At 45.8% G+C, this 23261-nt stretch overlaps 1 protein-coding gene across 5 annotated transcripts in view; it reads left to right on the top strand.

Annotated features, from left to right (window-relative positions):
- ANKRD6 (ankyrin repeat domain 6) overlaps positions 1-23261 on the top strand; it is a 146857-nt gene that overhangs the window by 65101 nt on the left and 58495 nt on the right. For 3 of the 5 annotated variants that reach the window (XM_080664936.1, XM_080664935.1, XM_080664933.1), the window contains exon 1: positions 22671-22838. The exons of the other annotated variants lie outside the window; for them this stretch is intronic. The gene's annotated coding sequence lies outside the window, so the exon portion shown is untranslated. Of the gene's footprint in view, positions 1-22670; positions 22839-23261 lie in introns of those variants that run through there. 5 annotated transcript variants of the gene reach the window in all.

The following is a 23261-nucleotide window of genomic DNA, read 5'->3' as shown; positions in this document are numbered from 1 at the left end:
TTATTTAATGTTTCCCTGGTGTTCAGCACTTCATTTTTAAAGGAGCAAAGCATTCCGATTCCATGTTTATTGAGGACCTACTGTTTGCCAGACTGGGGCTCCAGGGGTCCTGTTCTCTCGGAGCTCACAGTCCATCCCAGGAGACAGACGTTAAACAAGTAATTAATGACGACATGTCTGATCAGAGTCACGGAAAGAAAGCCACAAGGTGCAAGTGGATTTACCTGGACTAGGGCTTCGGGAAAGGTCTTTCTGGGGAAAGGGCATCTAGGCTCGGGCTTCAGAGGTGAGTGAGAATGAGAGGAAGAGAATGCGGGGAGTTCCAGATGGCGGAAGCAGCATGTTGACGAGCCCCAAGAGGCGAGGCTGAGTGAAGGGCCTTGGACCTTGGTGAGAACTGTGACTTTTATTCTAAGGGCAACCAATATGCCGTGAGAGGTTTTGAGAATGGAAGTGACATAACCATATCTATGTTTTTGAAAGAGCACTCTGGCCTCAGTGAGAAGAAGCCAGAGAAGGTGAAACAAGTCTGGTTGGCAGACTGTGCTCCTAATATGGGTGAGAGGCGAGAGGGGCAGCTTTAGTCCAGGGCAGAGATGATGGGGCCTGGACTAGGGTGGTTGCAGTGGGGCTGAAGAAAGCTGAAAGGATCAGATGTATTTAACTTAGTAAAAATAACGTTTTTTCTAATTATAGAAAAATCTTTAAAAATATGTACATGCACAAAAAGGAAAATAAGGCACCCAATCTGATCTCCCAGGGAGTAGCATTATTTATTTGGTGTAAACCCTTCCAGTCTCTCTCTTACGCGTTTATACTACTTATTCATTTTTTAAATAAGATTTATATACAGGGGTAGGCAAAAGTAGGTTTCCAGTAGTAATACAAATAAATAATACAATAGTTAAGAAATAATAATAATACAAGAATAAACTGTGTTTTGCATACTCACAACTGTAAGCCTACTTTTGCCCACCTATATTGTTTTGCAGCCTATGTATATTGTACACATTGTTTTATAACATATACTTCTAAGAATATCTCTTTTAGCCTTCAGCGTAAGTTCTTTGGCCTGTGCTGATAATTGAAATGCTTTGGTGCATTTCTCCAGAAAGAATCCCCTCTCGGTGTATATAGATAGACCCAGGGCCTGTTTGCAGAGCCTGCCAGTTGTGGTCCTGAATGGAGTTAATTTCTGGCCTGGAAGAATGTCTACATGATATGTTGGCTCGTGAGCCATAGAAGAAGGGCCCCGGGAGATGCTTTGGAGAAGCTGCAGTGACCAGAGCTCTGCTGTAGGGCAGGCAGCCGCTGGTAGGGGCTTCTCGAGGCTGTTGCTGGGCTGGTGCGATGCTTGTGGGGCTCAGTTGCATCTCTGAGTGAGATGAACTGCTGAACAGTTTCCTGCAGAGTGAGCTGAGGCAGGCATGCTCCCTCAGCTTCTGCTGAAGGGGAGATTAAGAAATGAAATACTAAAAATAATAGGGTGGGTGAGGCAAACGTAGGTTTACCGTTGTGAGTGTGGGAAAAAGAGTTTACTCTTGTATTATGTGTTAATTATTGTGTTATTTTTCATACGAACAACTTTACATAATACTTGGTGGTATGTGAGTACATTGTATATGATTGTATGTGCTTTACTTTTCTATGACTGTCAGCGCAGTAGGTCTGTTTACACCGACATCACCACAAACATGTGGGTAATGCATTGCGCAGTCTAGGACCTTAGGAGGGTTATGATGTCACTAGGGGATCGGAATGTTTCAGCTCCATTATAATCTTATAAGACCACCTCAGAATGTAGTCCCTCGTTGAGGAGACATTGCTATGTGGCACATGACTATTTTCACTTAATTAGCTGTGTTAATGTGAGTGAAAGTGTTGTACTGTACATGTTAAAAGAGGGTGTCTACGGAGTGGGGCATATCGGGCTGTCAGTTTTGCGTTCGACAAGATACACAGCTTCCCTTTTCTCTCTGAGAGGCTGTTTGCTTCTTGGCATTGGCGAGCAGCTGCCTTTGTGGGGGAGCCGGGGAGAAGGCCTGCTCCTGGTGAATATAAAGAGGGAATTTGCCTTCAGACTCATGCAAAGGATGAAAAGGGAAGGCATTTTAAGAAGGCTTTTTCTGTTACTGGAGTAGCTTATGGTTAGAGGACCTTCAAGTTCTTTTGGGGGTGGGGGTGGTATACATACTTAGGCATATCACGAAAAGTGGCAAAACCAAGCATTGAACTTTTTTTCTTTTACAAAATCAAGGTATTGCTCTGTGCCCCCAAGGAGACTTCTCTCTTCTTCTTCTCCCTCTCCCCTTCCCATTCCCCCTTCCCTCCCCTCCCCTCCCCCTCCCCCTCCTCTCATGGAAAGATCATGCAGAGATAGAGATGCTGATGAGCCCCACTTGTCCCAGCTGCAAGCTGGGCTTGTCAGTGGGTGATTTCAGCCCCAGCTGTCCTCTGACTCCCATTCCATGAGAGATCCCAAGCGGGAATAGCCTTGCAGAGTCTAGGGACTGTTCTCTTTATGTTTATTATCTCAGTGGTTCATTCTTATCCTGTTCAGGGAAGAGCTTCAGGTCCCTTCTGGATCTCAGGTCTTCACTTCTGTAAGCGATGCTGTGGAAGGTGTGCTGTAGCAGGACTTGTGGTGTGCCAAGGCTGCCACCCCACATTTCTCTGTGCTCAGTTTCCTTAGTGCCTGGCAAATAGGGTTTCATTTATTCGTTCAGCAACCACTTGGGATATTACTGTGTTAGGTGCCGAGTGTACAGGAATAAATATGTTGAAGTCACTGCCCTCAAGGAGTTCATAGCATGAATGCATTTTTGGTGGCCGAGTTGGTAATCTAGTATCAGAGGATAATTCTAATGTTAAGTTCCCTTACTTCTGGTGTCTAATAATGGTGCAATCTGTTTGGCTACAGAACATGCTTCTGTAATGAAATTAGCTCCTACGCAGTTGGATAAAGGTGAATAATGGCAGTTCATATGCTTGTCACCCTAGTAAGAGGAACCAAAATAGCAGGAGTAGAATTATAACCTTCAGCAGGAAAGAAAAATGCCCTCAGCTCAATTTTTGCACCCATGGGAGCTCTTTCTGCTCTGTTTTAAGAAAAGTTAAAGCAAGTGCCTGTGCCCAGGGCTGCATCCCTAGAGACTTGCCCCCCTACCCTTGAGGGCTGTCCGCTGGGACCAGCTGTATTTCCTCTCCTGTCTTCTCTGTCACTGGGAAGGCAACATTTCCATCTTATCATTTTTGTGTACTTTTAATATTTCCTGTAGCAACCTTTTTCTTCCATGAGCTGCTGGTTTGCTTCTAAAGTATTAATTTGTGTGTGTGTGTGTGTGTGTGTGTGTGTGTGTGTGTGTTTGCACACACACCCTGTTCACCATAGGTTTTAAGTGGTCTATAGTGGGATGCCCCATCCTATATTTCCCATACTGTAATGCTGACATCAGGAGGGCCAGGATGGTTAAACATCCTTGAACCAAGGAAGTGGGAATTCTAAGCCTCCCATTCCTTCTACGATAGGCAGTTAGACAGACTTGAGCAGAACAAGGACAATGAGCCAGGTACAAAAGGTCACCAAGGCCGAAAGCACAGGGTGCCTAGCAACAGGCAAAACTGGGAAAATAAGGACCCCTTCCCCAGAGTAGCCTTTCCTTCATAGCCTAGACCCAGCCCTGACCTTTCAATCACTGGTCATGCGGTTCAGACCCTCCTCTGACCTTTCCTCCCCTGGCCTGTTGCTAGTCATGCAGGTTAGCCCCCCTTAGAGGGGAACAAACAAGAGGGCTAGAAAATAGCCTTAAACATTAAGTCCCCAGGACAGTAAGGTTCTGACCTGCGTCAAATACATCCAGGCCCAGAGAAGCAGCAAAACCGGACAAGTGACGCCACCGCTGCCTCAGGACCAGCTCATGGACTAACGACCGCCTGCTGTGGCGCTGACCAATCACTAAGACCATGAACCTGAAAGGACATACCTGGAAAGCTAATCAATATTCTATTGGGATCCTCCCCTGAGACCTCCAGATAAATACCCTCAAGCTAGAGGACCCAGTGCAGCTCTCTCTATGGAGAACACTCCCGCCCCCCTACCCCCCCACCCCCCCCCCGCCATGGTTTCCTTGGCTCTTTCTCCTAAGCTCCCAGGGCCCTTCTTTTGCCTTTGTAACTTGTTTCCTAGGCCCATTTCTTCTACAGCTCACTTCTTCTCCTTCTGTGACTTTCTAAATAAACTTTCTCTTATAATTTGAGTCTTGGCTCTGAATTCCTTCTTAGCCAGAACTCAAGTACCAAGGTTGTTGAACCAAGGTCCCGTCTGACCCCACGGGCCCAGCATCTCCTGTCAGCCTTGCCACAACACCCTTTCATCCATGAACCCTCAAGAAAGAGAGAGTGACAGCAGCTGCCCGTCTCAGTAGTCCTGTTTGCAGGCTCTGAAATGTGGCTTCTCAAATGGTAGCCCTTTGGCCCCCGCGGAGAGTGGGACTGCTGGGGAGTCTGTCCCTTTCCCAGTGGTTCAGATTCTGCAGGGAAATTTATGCCCCGCCTACCATTTCCTGAATTGGGCATGGGGCAGGACTTCTAAACCATCCTAACATCATGTGGGAAGAGGGACTGGAGGGCTGATTTGGAACCCCTTGTTGTTTGGCCTGATTCTGTGGTGACCGTAAGTGAGTAACAGCATGCCTTCAGTGGCAGCAGGACATAAATAGCCTAGTTTACTTTTAGAGAGACAGACCCTCAGTGATCTTTACTCTGTGCAGTGCCCAGACAGCATCAGGCCGGCCAGTCACAGAGCTCCAACTCAGGACCAGGCAAAGCCAGCAGGAAGCCCAAGTTGGAGGAATAAATAAAGAATGCAGCACACTTGGCCAGGAGGGCTTGCATTGAAAATGTTCCCAAGATAAATAAATAACCTGATTCTGGAAGGCCTACATGTGGAGGTGGAGAGTTTCCAGTAACAGTCCACAGTGATATCTCCTGGCTGCACCACTGTTTCATCCCTCCAGTCTTTGTGCTGCACAGCGGCAGACCATTGAAAACCCACAGAGGCTGCTTTGAGGAGCAAATCTATGTATTAAACGTCTACATTTGAACGTCAAGAGTTAAAAGATGGTTGCATTTTTTGCACCACACACTACACACATATGCAAAAGGCAGTCATGGGAATCCATGGGAGAACTTATCCTTAGTTTGCTTTAGGAGGCGTAAGTGAAGGCCACATGATCAATCACTGTTGCTGTGCACCCAGAGACATGTGTCTATGGGAAGGAGAGGCAGCTCAGTGTGCCTGTGACCACACGCCCACCTCCCCAGGGGGCGGGGAGGTGTGCTCCTTTCTGGGAATTCAGCCAAGGTTCCTATCCGTTCTTTCTCTTGGCTCCGATTTTCACAGTTATGTCACTGTTAGGCTGAGACAAGGAAATGGAATAGTCATTAGAATGAAAGATAGGGGCAAATAGATATGTTCAAATTGAAGAACCAATGAATCCATTGTACTAGCAAGTATTTTCTTTGAAGGAGAATGAGACATTAGCATCCAACTATAAGGATTAAAACTTCTCAGTATTTCACGGGTCCTTCTGCTTCAACTTCTCCCCATCCTTACCTAGTCCAAGCTTCTTTTTTTTTTTTTTTTAAATATATTTTATTGATTTTTTTACAGAGAGGAAGAGAGGAAGGGAGAGGGATAGAGAGCCAGAAACATCGATGAGAGAGAAACATCGATCAGCTGCCTCCCGCACGCCCCCTACTGGGGATGTGCCCGCAACCAAGGTACATGCCCTTGACCGGAATCGAACCTGGGACCCTTGAGTCCGCAGGCCGACGCTCTATCCACTGAGCCAAACCGGTTTTGGCCCTAGTCCAAGCTTCTAACATCTGCTCGTGCTGCAGTAGCAACAGCCCACGTTGATAACCCCTGGCTCCACCACTGCCCCATCTCTCCACTCTTCATGCTGCAGCATGGCAGACCATTTAAAAACCATAGATCTGGTCATGGGACTTACTCTAAAATGCCCTCCCCTTGCCCCAGATATCTTCCTTGCCCTCACATCCCATGATTTACCCTCTAGGATTGCTGGATCTTTGGGTGGCCTCCACACACAACACCACCTCATTTCTCTTTACTCCCTGTATTATCCAGGGTTCTCCAGAGAGAAATGTCAATGGGATGTGTGTGTGTGTGTGTGTAGAGAGAGAGAGAGAGAGAGAGAGAGCGAGGTTTATTATAAGGAATTGGTTCATGTGATTATGGAGGGTGCCAACTCCAGATTCTTCAGGGTGGGCCAGCAGGCTGGAGATCCAGGAGAGCTGATATTTCAGTTCCAGTCTGAAGGCAGTCTGCTGGAGAATTCTGTCTTGTGTGGGGCAGGCTAGTTATTTTTTCTTTTACCTCAGCCTTCAATTGATTAGATGAGACCCACCCACATTAGGGAGGGCAATCTGCTTTACTCAAAGTCCACTAATTAAAATGTTAGTCTCATTCAAAAACAACCTCACAGAAAAATCCAGAATAATCCTATATAATAAAAGCCTATGTGGTCGTGACACCCTCACACCATGACACCCTCACACTGTAATGAGCAATCACCAGGAGGTTGTGTGTGCAGCGGGCGCATGCAGGTGGGCAGGGCTGTGTGCGCGGCGAGGGGCATGTGAGTGAGTGGGGGCTTGATGCTGTGTGTGCGGCGCAGAGGCGGGTCCCACGGCTCCAGCCTACCTCTTTGGGGCAATCAATCCATCGAGGAGCCCTGGATGGGTGGGCAGGGCCTACCTCTTTGGGGCAATCAATCGCAGGGCTCCCGCACTATGAGAGGGCATAGGCCAGGCTAGAGCCCCCCCCCCCCCGCCCCCGCAAGTGCATGAATTTCGTGCACCGGGCCTCTAGTGATTAAATAAATGTCTGTGCACCCTGTGGCCCAGCCAAGTTGACAGATAAAATTAACTATAACACTCTCCCTTTGCTTTTTGTCACCTGTCCACACTGAACTTCTTCCAGCTTTTCTGGTGTGCTACACTAATTCTGGACTCTGGGCCTTCCTCATTGCTGCTATTACACCTGAAGTACTTTAAAGTCTGGCCCATTCTATTCACCCATCATGTGTCAGCTGAGAAAGTCCCTGACCTCCCAGGCTAGGTTTATTCCCTCAGACATATGTTGCCAGAGCCCACTACACTAACCCCTAATATCAGACTTAGAGTTACTCAGTTATTTGTTCAGTGCTGGCCATTCGCACTAGATTTTAAAGTCCATGAGGGCAAGAAGCATATCTGTTTTGCTGTTATTATAGCCTGGCATTTACTAGCTATTCAAAGATCACCCAGTGAATGAATGAATGAATGAATGAATTGAAAGTGTACATTGTATTAAAATATTACAAAGTACAAGACTTTATTTTTTATAGTGTAAAATTTTTTGTATTTAGAATTAGCCAGCTGGACTCAGTTTAGATGATCCCAATTTTGTTGGCAACATTCAAAGCACCATAGTCAGGAGTCAGTCAAACTTATGCCTTCTTCTCTCCATCAGGCCTGATTGGGGTGTTGACCTCGGCCCCATCAATGTCCTAGAGCAGTGGTCGGCAAACTCATTAGTCAACAGAGCCAAATATCAACAGTACAACGATTGAAATTTCTTTTGAGAGCCAAATTTTTTAAACTTAAACTTCTTCTAACGCCACTTCTTCAAAATGGACTCGCCCAGGCCGTGGTATTTTGTGGAAGAGCCACACTCAAGGAGCCAAAGAGCTGCATGTGGCTCGCGAGCCGCAGTTTGCCGACCGCTGTCCTAGAGCCTCTTCACAGCCCGTTAGATCAGGTGCTTGTTGGCCTTGGCATCCACAATGAGCAAGTGTATTGTTGTCTTCCATCTTCATGGCTGACTCAGAGCCAGGGGGAGCTTGATGAGGGCACAGTGGTCGAGCTTGTTTCTCCCGGGGTGCTCTTTCAAGGATATTTGGGTTGTCTTCTGAGCCTCGGTGTCTTAGGCTGTCGGAGGTGGGTGACACACGGATCTTTTTTGTGTGTCTGTGGATGCCCTTCAGCACTGCTTCCTTTGCCTTCCAAGTCTTTGCTTTGGGGGAGGCCAGGGCTTCCTTCTTTGCTTTCAGAACCATCTTCATAAAAAGCAAAGTACAAGGCTCTTAACACATACATACAACTCTGAGAAGTAAATATTATTATTTTCACTTTTACCAACTGAGGCCCACAGAGGTTAAGGACTTGCCCAAAGTCATGTCACTCGTTGTATAAAATCTGGGCTTCACGTAAAATAATGTCACCTCTAGCACTTATAGCACTTAAGGGTCAGGCACTATTCTGTACATTTGACACCTTACAGCAGCCTAATGAGATAGGTAGTCCTGAAATGCCCCACAGTGTTCCCTGCCTCCTGGCATTTCTCTGCAGGATGGCTTCTGTATGTCTTAGGAATCGGAAGCTGGAATTGGAGGGGCGGTTGGTTCTCTCTTCACCCTGTGGTCATTTCTGGACCATTTTCAGCTCTTTTCCTCTGCCTGAGTGAAAGGGGCAAGTTAGCAAGTCTGCTGGCCAAGCAGATGTCCAACTGAGGAACAATGCTGCTCTACCCTTCCTGCAGGTACAAGAGCCCTCTTGCCACCAGCCACCATGAGAAGAAGAAAGGCTTCTCTTCATGATCATTGTGCTGTCCAAAAAGCAGGCCTCTCTCTGTCCCCACTGAGCTCGGTCTGGTGGGGGCTGTGGGGTAAGCCAGGTTTTCTGAGTGACCTGGGAATGTGTGTGTGTGTGTGTGTGTGTGTGTGTGTGTGTGTGTGTGTGAATACCAGAGAGTACCTGGTGCCAATAAATAATAAAATTTGCTTTTCTGAAATCCAGTATATACATGTATAGTTTGAAGCTATGTTTTCCCAAGATGACTTGAAATACACCTGCATTCCCAGAATACGGGGGTACTGTTAGCTGAATGCCTGTTCATTGTGTTCCATTACAAACTGATGCCCTAGAACAGTGGTCAGCAGACTCATTAGTCAACAGAGCCAAATATCAACAGTACAACGATTGAAATTTCTTTTGAGAGCCAAATTTTTTAAACTTAAACTTCTTCTAACGCCACTTCTTCAAAATAGACTTGCCCAGGCCGTGGTATTTTGTGGAAGAGCCACACTGAAGGGGCCAAAGAGCTGCATGTGGCTCACGAGCCGCAGTTTGCCGACCACTGCCCTAGAAGAATTAATTCCCCAGATGATGAAGTAGGCTTTTTTTTCTATACCAAGTCACAATATTAATAATGCAGCCAAATGTGTCTCTGCTGTAGAAGGGTTTAACTTTCAAAGACGATTAGACAGTTTTATGGCTGACTTGAAGCATTTGTTTCTAACCACTGAGTTAATGTCATGTTGTCATTCTCAATGGATTCTTGCTGACAGTCAGAGGACAGGTGAGTTGTAGGAAGTACAAAGCTTTTCAATTAATTTACGATCCTGTTAGGTGTAAAGCCTATAATTACTCTGTGGTTGTTGCCTTTGCCAAGAAAAGAGTTTAAAACATGTCTTATGAAAAGTTCTTTTCTGAACTTGAAAGATAGCATAGGTTAAAAAATAAATAAAGTTTATGTTCCCCGTCCAGAGTGGGAAGGGGGGAGGAATGAAGAGTTCTGGCTTATTCTTTTTCCTATCAGCGATTTTGTAAAGTACTTATTGGTGGATAGGGCAATTGTTTATTTAGAACAATCATTAGATCCCATTGTTACATTCTGTTAAAAAATAGCTCTGGGAAAGGGATATAGTTTTATTGTTTTATTAATTAGAGAGAAAGGAAGGGAGAGGGAGAGAGAGAAACATCAATGTGAAAGTGAAACATTGATCAGCTGCCTCCTTCAACGCCCCCCATCTGAGATCGAGCCCTTAACCTGGGCATGCGCCCTGACTGGGAATTAAACCCAAAACCTTAGGTGCAGGGAACAACACCCAACCAACTGAGCCACACTGGCCAGGGCCTATTTTTACATTTTTAATTAGACATCTCACGCCCAATTTATTCATTCATTCACTCACTCATTTATTCATTCAACAAATATTTATAACTGGTACTGTGCCCAGGGACTGTTTCAGGCTTGGGGATAGAGCGGTGCACATGGCAAAGGCTCTTGCTGTCTTGGAGCTCCCATAGGATGGGGATGACTGATGCAAACAATACACAAGTAAATACATTCACAAACAAGGTAATTCAAATGGTGTTGACTGCTGTGCAGAAAGTAGAAATCAGTAATGTGATGAAGTGTGTGGACATTGGGGAAGGAAGCAGCTAGTCCATTGAGACCTGCCCAAAACATTATGGACTCGTAGCACGAATGCCTGAGAAAGGTTCCCCCTCTCCCGTCCCCTCACCCACCACTGGTTTTGCAAGGTAGCGCTGCACACTTGGCAGGTGGAAATAGAAGCCTTTGCAAGAACCTGGCAAATCATTAGCAGACTCTCTTTGGACTCCTCGTTCAGCTAAGTAGAGCATGTAGCTTCTTTAGGGAAAAGAGAAGAAAGCATTGAAAGTCTTAAACAAGAGTAAGGTTCCCCAATCACTGCCTTAATCAAATTCATTAAAACTAAATATATATTTAAAACTTTCTTATAATTAATTTTAGTGTAAGTAATAACATTTGAATTCCTTCATGATGTTTAAAGGCATCTTGATTTAGGAGATGGGGAGAATTGTGCCCCCTAATGTCCCTGGTCAGGGCACAGACCTAGATTGTGGGTTGAATCCCTGGTCAGGTCACATATACGAGGCAACCGATCGATTTTTCTTTCTCATCTCTCTTTCTATCTCTGAATCTATCTATCTGTCAAATCAATAAAATCATATCCTCGGGTGAGGATTAAAAAACAAAGAAAAAATGTGCTCCCATAGTCTTCTTGCATGTTTTCCCAGTCACTATATTTTGACAGCTGACAATGAGATTAAAACAAACAAGAGTTTAAAACATACATACATACAAGCAAGTGCAGAACGATCAATACAAAGATATGAGTTTATGCTTTTGGTTTCTCGGATAAATAAGGACCGTGATGCACGCATGGTTGTCTGGCTGAGCTCCTGCCCTGTGCCAGACAAAGTGCACGGATCACTTTTTACATTTCACTGGGAAGCTCTGCAGAGAACCCCTGGCAGCCGTGACCAGTACCAGAGGGCCTTGCTCCACAGACTGCAGGAAGATCAAATTTAAGTAAAAAATACATTTATTCTGCCCTAACCGGTTTGGCTCAGTGGATAGAGTGTCAGCCTGCGGACTCAAGGGTCCCAGGTTCGATTCCAGTCAAGGGCATTTACCTTGGTTGCGGGCACATACCCGGTGGGGAGTGTGCAGGAGGCAGCTGATTGATGTTTCTCTCTCATCGATGTTTCCAACTCTCTATCCCTCTCCCTTTCTCTCTGTAAGAAATCAATAAAATATATATATATTTTTAAAAAAGACATTTATTCTGAAAGAACACCGTAGACAGGGGTGGGCAAACTTTTTGACTCGAGGGCCACAATGGGTTCTTAAACTGGACCGGAGGGCCGGAACAAAAGCATGGATGGAGTGTTTGTGTGAACTAATATAAATTCAAAGTAAAGGAGCGGAGGGGAGAGCAAGAGAACCCTCCGCTCTTTCGGCTCCGCGGGCCGGACAGAACAGCCGAACGGGCCGGATCCGGCCCGCGGGCCGTAGTTTGCCCACGGCTGCCGTAGAACTTGGCCTGTACTTGACCTAACATGGAAAGCCGATGCCTTCCTAGCGTCAGCGCACAGCCTCACACAGCAGCTCAGCTCAGGTGCCCTGGGATTGACAGCTGGGTTCACATCCTGGCCCGGTCACTTGCTAGTAGTGCAGGTCCGATGAAGAGGCCTGACCTCTCTCTGATTTATGAAATGTGGGTCATCATAGGGCCAACCCCTTGTGTTGTCAAGAGGATTAAATGGAGACCTTACCACAATACATGACCCAGCGTAACACGCTCAGTCAGCGTTCGCTTTCTTATTCCCGCCATCGTGGTTACTGGGTCCCACCTGGCGCCCAGGTGGGGCTGCTTTTGCCCTTTGTATTTCCCCAGCTGCCCATTCTCTGTAAAGCAGCATGGACGCTGCATCCCTCGGAATGCAGGTGCTACCGGGAGGAAGTGTGTGCTGCTGTGAGCGTGCCTCGCGAAGTGACCCTGCTCTTTCTCGAGTGTAATGCACTCATGGAGAGAGGCTGCTGTGACCGTCCCCTGTGTGGCCCTGGCCTGCAGAAAGACCCATGCCTGAGAATTCTTTAAGGAATGTAGCTGATCCAGTAGGCCTTGTCTCCAAAGCTTCTCCTTCAGGCTAACTTGAACGTGTGTGTGTGTGTGTGTGTGTGTGTGTGTGTATGTGTGTGTATGTGTGTGTGTGTGAGAGAGAAATGTGTGTCTCAGAGTTATTGTGGGTCTTCTGTGAACCCACCACTGTACTAACCATTATCTGTGGCCTGGATAATTTGTACATATGTCCTACTGTATTTTTTAAATGTCTCTAGATCAGTAATAAAACACCAATTATTCATATTAGCTTTTGCCACTGGGTGTTTTCTTGACAGTTTGAAAACATTTATTATGAAACATTTCAAACACATACAGAAGTAGAAATAGCAGTACAATGGACCTGTGTACCTCAGCTTCAACAATTTTCAGAGCACGGACAATCTATTTCATTAATACCTCCCTCTCCCTCTCCTCTCCCTTCCACCCCCAACCCACTCCCCCCAACCCCCCACCCCGCCCCAGGTTACTCTGTGCAAATCCCAGAAAGCATGTCATTTCATCTATGGATATTTCAGTTTGCATCTCTAAAAGCACTCTTCTAAAAAAACACACACAGTCCCATCACAATATCTTTATCACACATTCAGAAATTGGCAATCACTTTTTAATATCATAAAATATTCAGTAATTTTTCACATTTTTCTGATGGTCACATACATTTTTAAGTTTATTCAAAGAAGGTTATATATAGCAATTGGCTGTTAAGTCTTCAGTCTTAATCTCTAGGCTTCTCCTCCATCTTTTTTCTCCTGAAGGTTTTTCCCAGGGTGCTGCACCAATCTGCATTCCCACCAACAGTGTGCGAGGATGGGGGTTCCCCTTCTCCACATCCTCACCAGCACTTGTTTGTTGATTTATCGATGTTAGTCATGCTGACATGTGTGAAGTGTTATCTCATTGTGGTTTTAATTTCTCTGATGATTAGTGACATTAAGCATCTTTTCAGTTGTATTGATCTGTATGTCCTCTTTGGAGAAGTATCTATTCAGGTCCTTTGTCCATTGGTTTGGTTTTTTTTTTTTTACGTTTTTTAAAAATTGATTTTATAGAGAGTATGGGACAGACAGACAGTGATGAGAGAGAGAAACATCAATCGGCTGCCTCCTGCACTGAAGTACTGGGGATCGCACCCACAACCCAGGCATGTGCCCTGACGGGGAATTGAACCATGACCCCCTGGTTCATGGGTTGACGCTTGACCACTGACTCACACCAGTCAGGCTTAGTTTTCCTTTTTGATAGTCCATATTACTTTTTATTTTACTTTTTTAGATTGCCAGCTATTATTCCAGAGACAAAATACTATGTTGCTTTACAGAGGTAAGAAAAATATCACTTATAGGTCTTTTTTTCCCACTGAGAGCGTTTCCTGACTTTCTCAGGAAATCATTGTGATGGTTCTGCTGGTTTCTGAGTACTTCTATCTGAATGCCACCCTTGGAATCTGGCAAAAGAATCACAAGATGTCTCTGTGGGCCCACTAGACCCACTCTGAAACAGACATGTCACAACTCCATTTGTCACCTAGACTCTATAAGCCTTATTTCAGCTGGAGAACCACTTTCTGTGTCCCAGAGGGTCAGGGTCAGCTCAGACCCACAGCCAAAATGAAGAGTCTGCAGCATTCCACTTTCCCCAGTGCCAGTGATCCCAGTAAGTGGCTCAGGTCCTTTTGTAGAAGGACTAGTGACATCTGTGTCATATGAACTGTGCGGTGGTATTGCAGGGTCCTTCCCTGGGGGACCGAGCCTCTTCTCAGCCAGCTGATAGCAGTCTTCTCTCCAGCACCCTCTCTCTCCTTTATACAAGTAACATCCTAGTCATTGCCCACCCATCCTGTCCATGGCTGATCAGCCCTTGTCACAGATCTGTAATAGTCAGAGCACCCTGTTTGCTACTCCAATCTTGCTGTCAGCTATAGTAAATACATCCCTCTGACCTCTGATGGTTCATCGTCATCACCTGACCTCTGCTATTTTGGAATCCTGTCATCTCCCATTAATTCAAAAGAGCCTAATACTATGGCATCATTTCTTACTGTCAACTCCAGCCAACAGAACCAAACCATCGAGCTTCTCAGTGATGCCATGCCCCTCGCTTGTGCCTTTAGAGAAGGAAGGGACCTCTTGGCCTTCCTGGGGTCACAGTCAGACAGTGAGCTCTTCTGCTCTCTCCCAGTAAATCCAGTCTTGCACCCCCACCTTTGAGCAGCCCCAGGACCAGGAAGAGGAGCACCCCTGCAGTCAGTCTTCCTTCGGTTCTTGGTAATTGTAGGGTAAATTTTGAACTGCCATCCCAGAAATATTTCTTTTAAGGAAACTTCTGATTTATGGGGGCACTGTTGGCATTGCTGAGAATGATAACTAGAAAGATGCTATCACAACTCCTTATTTGGGGGATTACATGTATGTTCCAGCAACAGGTTGAGGCAGTTGTAGGGGCAATAGTTGATCTGGTAAGAGTTGGATCTTGGGGGTGGGAAACAACCTTTATCACAGCCATTATCCAGTGGAAGCCAGCATGCTGAGCAGTTTCAGAGGTGTGTTCGCTTTGCTTTTCTTTGGCCTAAAGCCCTGTTTTTGTGTGTGTGTTTTGTAGCCAAGAAAGTAAGAGTTTATAGTTTTTTCCCCTTTATTGTTGAAAGTATTACAGATGTCCCCTTTGTTTATGTTTTTCCACCCCCCTGTGACCTCCTCCACCTCCACCCGCACCCCACAGGTCTTCACCACTCTATTGTCTGTGTCCATATCTATAATGATACAAGCATAATATGCTAATTAGACCAGACAGCCTAACGACCTTCTGGGCGTCCTTCTGGATGACCTTCTAGATGACCTTCTGGACGAAGCCAGGGCTACAAGGTCCGAGGCAAGCCGCCGCGGCTGCAAGGGCCAAGCCCCTTGCACGAATTTCATGCATCCGGCCTCTAGTATGCACATAAGTTCCCCAGTTAATCACTCCCTCCCCCATACCCTCTTCCCGCCTTCCCTCTGAAATTCCTTGGTCTGTTCCATGCTTCTATGTAAACTCCTGGTTTTAATGCCCTTGCCCATACTCAAGGACAAAGGGGCAGGTGAGAAGCTGTTTCTCTGCTTATTGATATTTCTTCCTTTAAGACAGGCTCTTCTCCTTTTGACCCAACAGCAAACTTCATCAGTTGACCTCCTTACCTGAGATTATATAGACAGTTACTTATTATATAGACAGTTGTATCATTTAGTAGGTCTGGTAGAAATCATTAGTGAATATATCCCAGGAATGTCAAAAGGTATGTTGGCTGAGACCCAGTTTTGACTCTTTTTGTCACATCCATGACAGTGTATTGGTACTTTTCTGTGTGCCATCACTGTGCTGGACACTTCGTTTATTACCTTCTTTGAGTCTCACTATAGCCATTTGACATAATCCTTTTATTATTTCCATCTTACTTACAGAGCAGGAGCCTGAGGCTTGACAGCTTAAATGACTTCCCCACAGCATAATGTATGTGGCAGATTGGAATCAAATCCTTGTCTGTCTAATTTCAGTGCCTTGGCACTTAATTGGACAATTTTTAAAGTGAACTATGTTACACATACCATAAAATTTACTCTTTTAAAGTATACCGTTTAGTGGTTTTTAATATATTCACAAAGGTGTACAAGCATCACCACTATCTAATTACAGAACATTTTCATCACCCCAAAATATCTGATGAGCAGAGACTGGGCTGGGTGGAATGCGTCTAATTTGGGAAGGGTTGGGAATTGAGGACTGAGAGAGATTGAACTTGAGTCCCCTTTGCCCCCATTTCTTATCCATGGCTGTGTCCTCATACTGCTGTGCTCACTGTCTCTCCATGTTGTTCTTCCTCCTTTATTCCTCTCTCCCCTCTTTCTACCTCTATCGTCTCCCTATTTTCCCTCTATCGTCTCTTTCCACTGTGGTCTTTGTTTGGAGATTGGGCTAGATATAAACAGTCATCAAAGAGGTGGTCTGCCCAAAGGTGAAGAACTCAAGGTACTGTCGGCCCCAGGGTTTGAGGAGAACCCCTCTGGAGAAGGGCCGTCAGGACAGGAATCCACCTGTCCTGGAAAAGGTCTGTGGATTCTCCCCAAGTGTGGGTCCCAGGCTCCTGAGAGCGAGGAAGAGACAAGCTCATGAGTGAGAGCCCCACCACTTACCACAGCGAATCCAGACTCAGACTTTGCTGAAGAGAAAGCATCCTCGTGCTCTGAGGGAGTGATCAGAAGAGGGAGGGTGCAGGCTTCACCTGGGACTCTTCCACTGAGGGGTCTCATGCTTTGTAATTTCTCAGGTTGGCCCCGTCTCCTGAAGACTGCTGAAGCTCAACTAATTAAGTATATTTTCACTGTGGAGATAATTTGACTGATGATAATGAGAACACCCTGAGAGACCTAACTATTTTATGATTGTTTAAAACTCTTAGGAATGAATGTCTCTGAGGCTAATTCTAGGTATATAATAAGTAACTCAAGGTCGGTGTTATTTCTGTTCCTGCCACCTTCACTGTAGGCACCTCTTCTCCTTATAAACATGTAGCCAAATTTTCCAAATAATGTACAATAACTGATGATGATGACAATTCGGTGTGTTTGTCATGTAATACAATTATTGGCAAAAGAATTTAGTGGACCAAACTTGCTCATGGTTAATCTGTGACTGAAACTTAAAATGTGAACAATAACCATTTTGAGAGAAATCCTTAGCTGGGAAATCACCAGGGTTAGGCAGTGGCGAAATATGAAGGAGGAGAGATTACTTCTGGCAGGGCATCTCATGAAGGCTGCCCTCCACTTAATGCATGCTCACCCTCCCCAAGGTTGGAGTCTGTCAGGTCAGAGTACAGATTCTGAGACTTTACTGTGTGTGCATATATCTGATTGCCAAAGTGTGATGACACGAGTATGGGGAGAGAGCCACAGAGCCTCCCCGATGGCCGGCTCTACTTGATGCCCTAATTTCCCTCCTCTTCAGGGACACTTGATCCCAGCAAAGCTCTGTGCAGAAGCCAAACGCTGTGTCGTGCTGTGTGCTGAGTAAGGTCAAGGGACCAAACTATCCCTGGAGCAGGTCCTGGGAACTCTAAATCAGAGATGTAGGGAGTCTTAAATGTTGGAAAGGATTTAGAAATCTAATTGGAGACTTTAGCATCCCTTTGACTTTATATGTGCATCATGCACCCTTAATATTTTCCAAGGGCTTCCTCTGTGCCAGGCACTGTGTATGCTACATGTTTGTCAACCACTCCCACAGGTAATCCTTTTAGCTCTCCTATGAAGTCAGTAGCTACCATTAGTATCCCCATTTTACAGAAGAGGACATTAAGGCCCAAGGAAGACCTATAGCCTGCCCAAGGTCATGAAGCACTCTGTAGGCAGTGTTTAAATAGAACTTCTCCTCCCCTTATGTCTACTGACTCCTGCCTCAGCCAGTCGTGGGAGGGAATTGAGATGGGAGACCTGTGTGTGTCATCTGCAAATAATGGCGTGGAAAGAGTTGACATAGTACTGGCATTTCCAGACCACTGGTTGTCTCCTCTTGTAGGTACACTACTCCCATCAAATCACATCTCACCCAGACATGCTTGCTTTTAGAAAGAATTATTGAAGAAACTCTGTGGGTTAGAGGAAATAAGAGTAGGAAGGAGGCATGCATCATAGTATCTAGAATTTTTAGTATCAGATGGTTATATTAATACTAGAGGCTCGGTGCCCGAAATTCGTGCATGGGTAGGGTCTCTAGGCCTGGCTGGTGGTCAGGGCCCATCGGGGCCTTCCAGCTGCTGACCAGGGCCTTCCTTCGTTCCGTGCCACCCCCTGGTGGTGAGTGCACATCATAGCGAGCGATCGAACTCGCAGTCTCCGGTCAAACTCCTGAGGGGACACTTTGCATATTAGCCTTTTATATATATAGATTTTATTGGCAGAGAAACTGAATAAAATTGGACCAGTAGACTAAAAAAAACATTTCTTGAGGATTACATCACAGACCTTGCTAAGTAGATGCCATCTGTGAGTGGCTGAGGGAATGTGAGTGTCTCCCTGAAGAGTCATAGGCTTCCTCCAGCCCCACAAGAAGGCCTCTGTCCTCTGAGGAATATAATGGAAGCAATGATGCTGAAAAACAAGGTATAGTGTACAGTACCAAATAATAGCTGGTGTTGTTTCCTTATAAGTAGATACCTATGTTAACCCCAGACTTCCCTTTGTTAGATTCATTAAGTAAGTCCCTCAAAAATAACTGGGTGAGCAGGGGTTTGAGCTCGGGTACCTAGGATTTTTACCTTGGGAACCTGGAAGGTGGAGCAGATTTGAAGGATAAGAAAAAGTTGGTAAAGATCTAAAGAATTTTGTAAGCAAAAATGACAGGAAGGTATCTGAGCACTCTTGTGGCCAAGCCAGGGTGCAGGATGGGTAGGAGGTTGGAGACAGGCTGAGACCAGACCCTGTATGGATTTATGTATCACTGGTCTTTGTTCTGGGGGAATGTGAGTCACTGAGGGTAATAAGCACAGGAGAAACACTGTCACATTTGGACTGTGAAGAATGTTCTCATATCAGTGACCCCATAAATTGAGGTGGAGAAGGGAGTGGGCAGGACTTGAGGCAGGGAGACCGATATGGCAGAATGGCTTCTCCATGCAACTTTAGCCCTAGAATTAGCATGTCTCCCTAATGCCTGCATGGCCTGTTCACATAAAATGCTCTTTGGCAAGAGACATAGAGGAAGAGAAGTCCATAGACAAAGGCAAAATAATTGGCACCAAAGGCCCAGACATCACCACCTGCAGACCACTGTCTGGCAGATAGGGACAGTGTTAATGGCCCCTGCATTGCATCTCACCTAGCTGTTCTCCATCTTCGCCGTCTTAAAACAAGCTGGAGGAGAGGGTTGGTGTCTCATTCCTCCTTTCCTTCTACACTGACCCATCAGAAGAGCTGAACTTACCTTTCCCTGTCTCAGGGATCTCTAAGGCCCAGACAGGTGAGAGAGGATTTAGCCACTGTCTTTCTGAGAGTCAAGTTTAAGAAATCCCAACAACCCTCTGGCCAGGTTCTGTTCACTTCTACAAAGTTTATCTTTTAAGCCAAAGTACACTCAGCATCTGAATCCTGAACATTAGTCCTGCCTTGGCTTCTGCTTTTCCCTAGGTCAAAACCCATATGCAAGCTGAAATCTACTTCCCTTCTGTTAATCCATTTTCTAAGTTTAGAGGATCACAAGCAGTTTCAGGAAATATCTTCAGCATCCAGTTGGGGACCACTGTGATGGTTCAGCTAAGAAATGATGGCAGCCTGAGTCAAGGCGGTGGCAATGCCGCTGGGAAAGAGAGAACAGACCGTGGAACGTTTAAGCAGCAACCCTATAACCATGCTTATATTTACTGAGCACTCTGTGCCAGGCTCTGTGTAGTGTGTATATTATCTCAGTCAAGCTTTGCAACAACCCAGTAAGGTCGGAACTGTTATTCTATTTTACACATGAGGAAACAGGCTTCGTGTCATTAAGAAATTTGCCCAGAGTAAGTGGTAGAGCTGAGATCTGAGCCCAGTCACTCTGACTCCAAAGCTTGATTTTTAATCTTTATGTTTTACTATCTCAGATCAGGAGGATCATGTAATTTATTGAATGCAAGGGTGGGGAAGGGGAATAAAAAGAGCAGGAGTGTTCCAGATTAGGGAAGTAGGTAGATAGGTAAAAGATGAGGACACCGGAGAAGAAATGGGTGTGGACAGAAGGATGATGATTTGCTTGTGAACATGTTTGGTAGGGGACATCCAAGTCAGATGTCTATGAAATGGTTGGGTGTTTAAGAACTTGGAGCTTCAGAGAAAGTGATGGAGGCTAAAGAAGATTTTGAGCAATCTGTATCTAGGCAGCAGAGGAGCAAGTGGGCAGCAGCAGGCGGGTGGGGGTGCCATACTGAGATCTGGAGAAGAGAATGGGCAGAGAAGAGAACCAGGGATAGCATCTTAGGGACCTACAACATTTAAGGGACCAGTGGAAGACGAGCTCTTGAATGCGAGGAAGAACAGTTCAAGGGATGGTAGGAGAATGTGGAGAGAGGCACTCACGGAAACCCAAGGGGAATGAAGTGTGGTGAAGGCGGGATGGTGGCAGTACCAGTGCAACAGAGAAACCATAGCAGGTAAGAACTGAAAGTTCCCATAGTATTTAGCAACTAGGTCAATGTAAAACCAGCTGGTGGGCAAAACATATCCACTTTGGAAGACAATACAGGTTTCTCCCACTGTCTGAAAGTAGAGCCTTCCTATGAATGCGTTCGCAAGCTAAAATGGCATAAAGCGAAGAAACAATCACCCTAGAACACATCTTGTTAATGAATGGACAAAATAAACTGAGATAAAGCACAGATTAAGCATAGACACAGCTCAAAGCTCTGGCGGCTTGATGCTGAGGTGCTGAGTGTATTTCCTGGGGAAGGAGCTTGGTGGTGTCCCTCTTGCTGTTCCGGTTGTGCGCTGCCTCTATAATGTCTTGCTGGAAACAAACGCTGAATGCTATTTTCACTTCTCACCTTTTTTTAGTGAAAGGTGAAAAATCCTCTTTGAATTTCTTGCAGTTAGTGAAAACAGGTACTGATGTAGGTCTTTTATAAAACAAATTGGGGTAAAGTAAGCTTTTAAAAACTGTGGGACACTTATATCACAGTTTCTTACAAAGCTAAACAGTATCCTACCTTATGATTTAGCAATTGTATTCCTTGGTGTTCGCCCAAATGATATGAAAACTTATGTTCACACAAAAACCTGTACACAGATGTTTTTAGCAGTTTTATTCTAAATTGCCAAAACTTAAAATCCACCAACATGTCCCTCAGTAGATAAATAGATAAACTGTGGTACATCCATACAATGAAATTCTTTTAGCAGTAAAAGGAAATAAGCTGCCCTGGCCGGGTTGCTCAGTTGATGGGAGCATCAACCTCATACCAAAAGGTTGTGGGTTCGATTCCCGGTCGGGAATGTTTGAGTGTTTCTCTCTCACATTGATGTCTCTCTCTCTCCCTTCCTCTCTAAAAATAAAGAAAAACATATCCTCAGGTGAGGATTTAAAAAAAGAGGTGCCTTTGTGCCTCTGTCATTCCCGTCTTTTGCAGGTAGATGCCAGGCTTGGGGAGCAATCAGTGTTGTGCTGTCCTCATTGACAGTCCTGTGCTCCCTACCTATGGGCATTGTCAGAGGAAGGAAATGTCTCAGAAGCTTTGAGAAGATGAACCACTCCTTTGTACTTCTGTCGCCCTCAGTTTACATTTCCCTTCTGCCGTCTGGCCTTTGGGGCCCCGATCGAGGCTTGTCAGGGCCAGATGAAGAGTTTCTTCAGAGTAGAAAATGAGTCACATTCACCTCTCTTCCAACCCCTTGTCCTCCAGTGGTGATCAGAGTGTCCCAGTAGTGACCACTCTTGGATAAACTAGCTGGTCATTCTACTGGCACTCTGTCTCCTGGTGGAATTCCATCTCTCTGCAGCACCCTGGCCAGAGTCCCTGGCTCATCTCCTGCCCTGGAAACAAGCCAAATAATGGCCAATGCAGAATCCCAGACCATCACCCTCAGGAGCTGCTACCTGCAGCGGAATGGGGGCAAGGCTTTGGGCAGAGAGGGGGCTCTGAAGGTTTGTTGTGACAGAGTTACTGTCCATCTCCAGGACCATTCTGGCTTTAGAAATGAGGACAAGGGTGATAACACTGGCTTACTTCAAAACAAAAGCCCTCTTTTTTCTCTGATGGCTACAGTTAGAAAGTTGTTTTCTGTTGTTTCAACAAGTGGGCTGGAGGACACACCTGTGATGTTTATGGTCATTGACCAGACTTGAAACAGACTCGCTCCCTTTTTTCTCCCTTCCCCCTTCTCTTCAGCGACTCTGTTCATAGGAGGATTTGTGGAGAGACAAACTGCGGGTTTACAAACGTCAGGAATGGCAGCTCAGCCATCCCCGTGTCTGCGCTGCTGCAGTCGCTGTGTGGGGACGCTGTGCGGGGACTCTGCGCGAGGAGGTGGAGCGTCTGGGTCGCTGCTCTTCCCACAACGTGAGCCTTTTCCTGTTACCATAAAAGCAGTTTGTTACAAATTTTGAACCTTGCTGCCTCCTCCCTTCCTTTACAACACGCATATTCATCTCTCCTCCTGGCATTACTACTGAAAGGATGCAAACGTCCTTGTCTGAGCATCATTCACAAGCCTCCTTCCCATCAGTGAATCATTCCCTGACTTCCATCAGGGCAGTGTTACAGGTCCTCTGCCGGCAGGAGGGAGCTCTCCCACAAAATCTAAAGACTAGAAGCCACAAAACATTGCAAGCTAAACGGGTGTCTAATAAGCTCTTAGATGTGCCTTGGCTAGTGTTGGCAGAGGAAGCTCAAGGGGAAAGGCAGCAAGCATTGTAAGGTAAATCACTGCAGACCCACTGGGCGTGACAGCCTTGGGAAGCTAATGATCTCAACGGGAAAGAAGTGACTGCAGTTACCCAGCCACAGACCACGCAGTAGAACGGGAGGACAGACCCCCGGATGTGAGTACAGTCTCTCTCTAATGCAGGGTTTGGAGCAGCAGGAGCAAAGTGAGTTCTTGTAACTGATGGCGTTCCCTAAGGACCGGTGCTCGGTGCCCGGGTGCCTGTGGATCGTCTCCGGGGAGGTTGTACATAATGCTTGCCTGGGACTTTCGTTTGCAGGTCTCTTCTCGTATATTTTGCCTGAATGCAGCGGCTTTGGGATATTGGGAACAGGAGACTTTGTTGTAAATCCTTGAGAAAACAGCAAAAGCAAACCTCCGAGACCTTTTGCTATAAAAAGAAAACAGGTCGCATCACAGACTAAACAGCTGTGGGGCCCTCTGGCATTTGTGATGGGAGACAAAAGAATCGGCAAATTGGAGAGCAGTGAAAACAGGGCAGTGGACTGAGAGGAAGGAGGGAAATCTTGATGGGAAGCGA

The sequence above is a fragment of the Plecotus auritus genome (genome assembly GCF_963455305.1).
Source record: "Plecotus auritus genome assembly, chromosome: 4".
NCBI lineage: Eukaryota > Metazoa > Chordata > Mammalia > Chiroptera > Vespertilionidae > Plecotus > Plecotus auritus.
The sequence above is the reverse complement of the archived record's forward strand: the minus strand, read 5'-3'. Positions and strand labels throughout refer to the sequence as shown.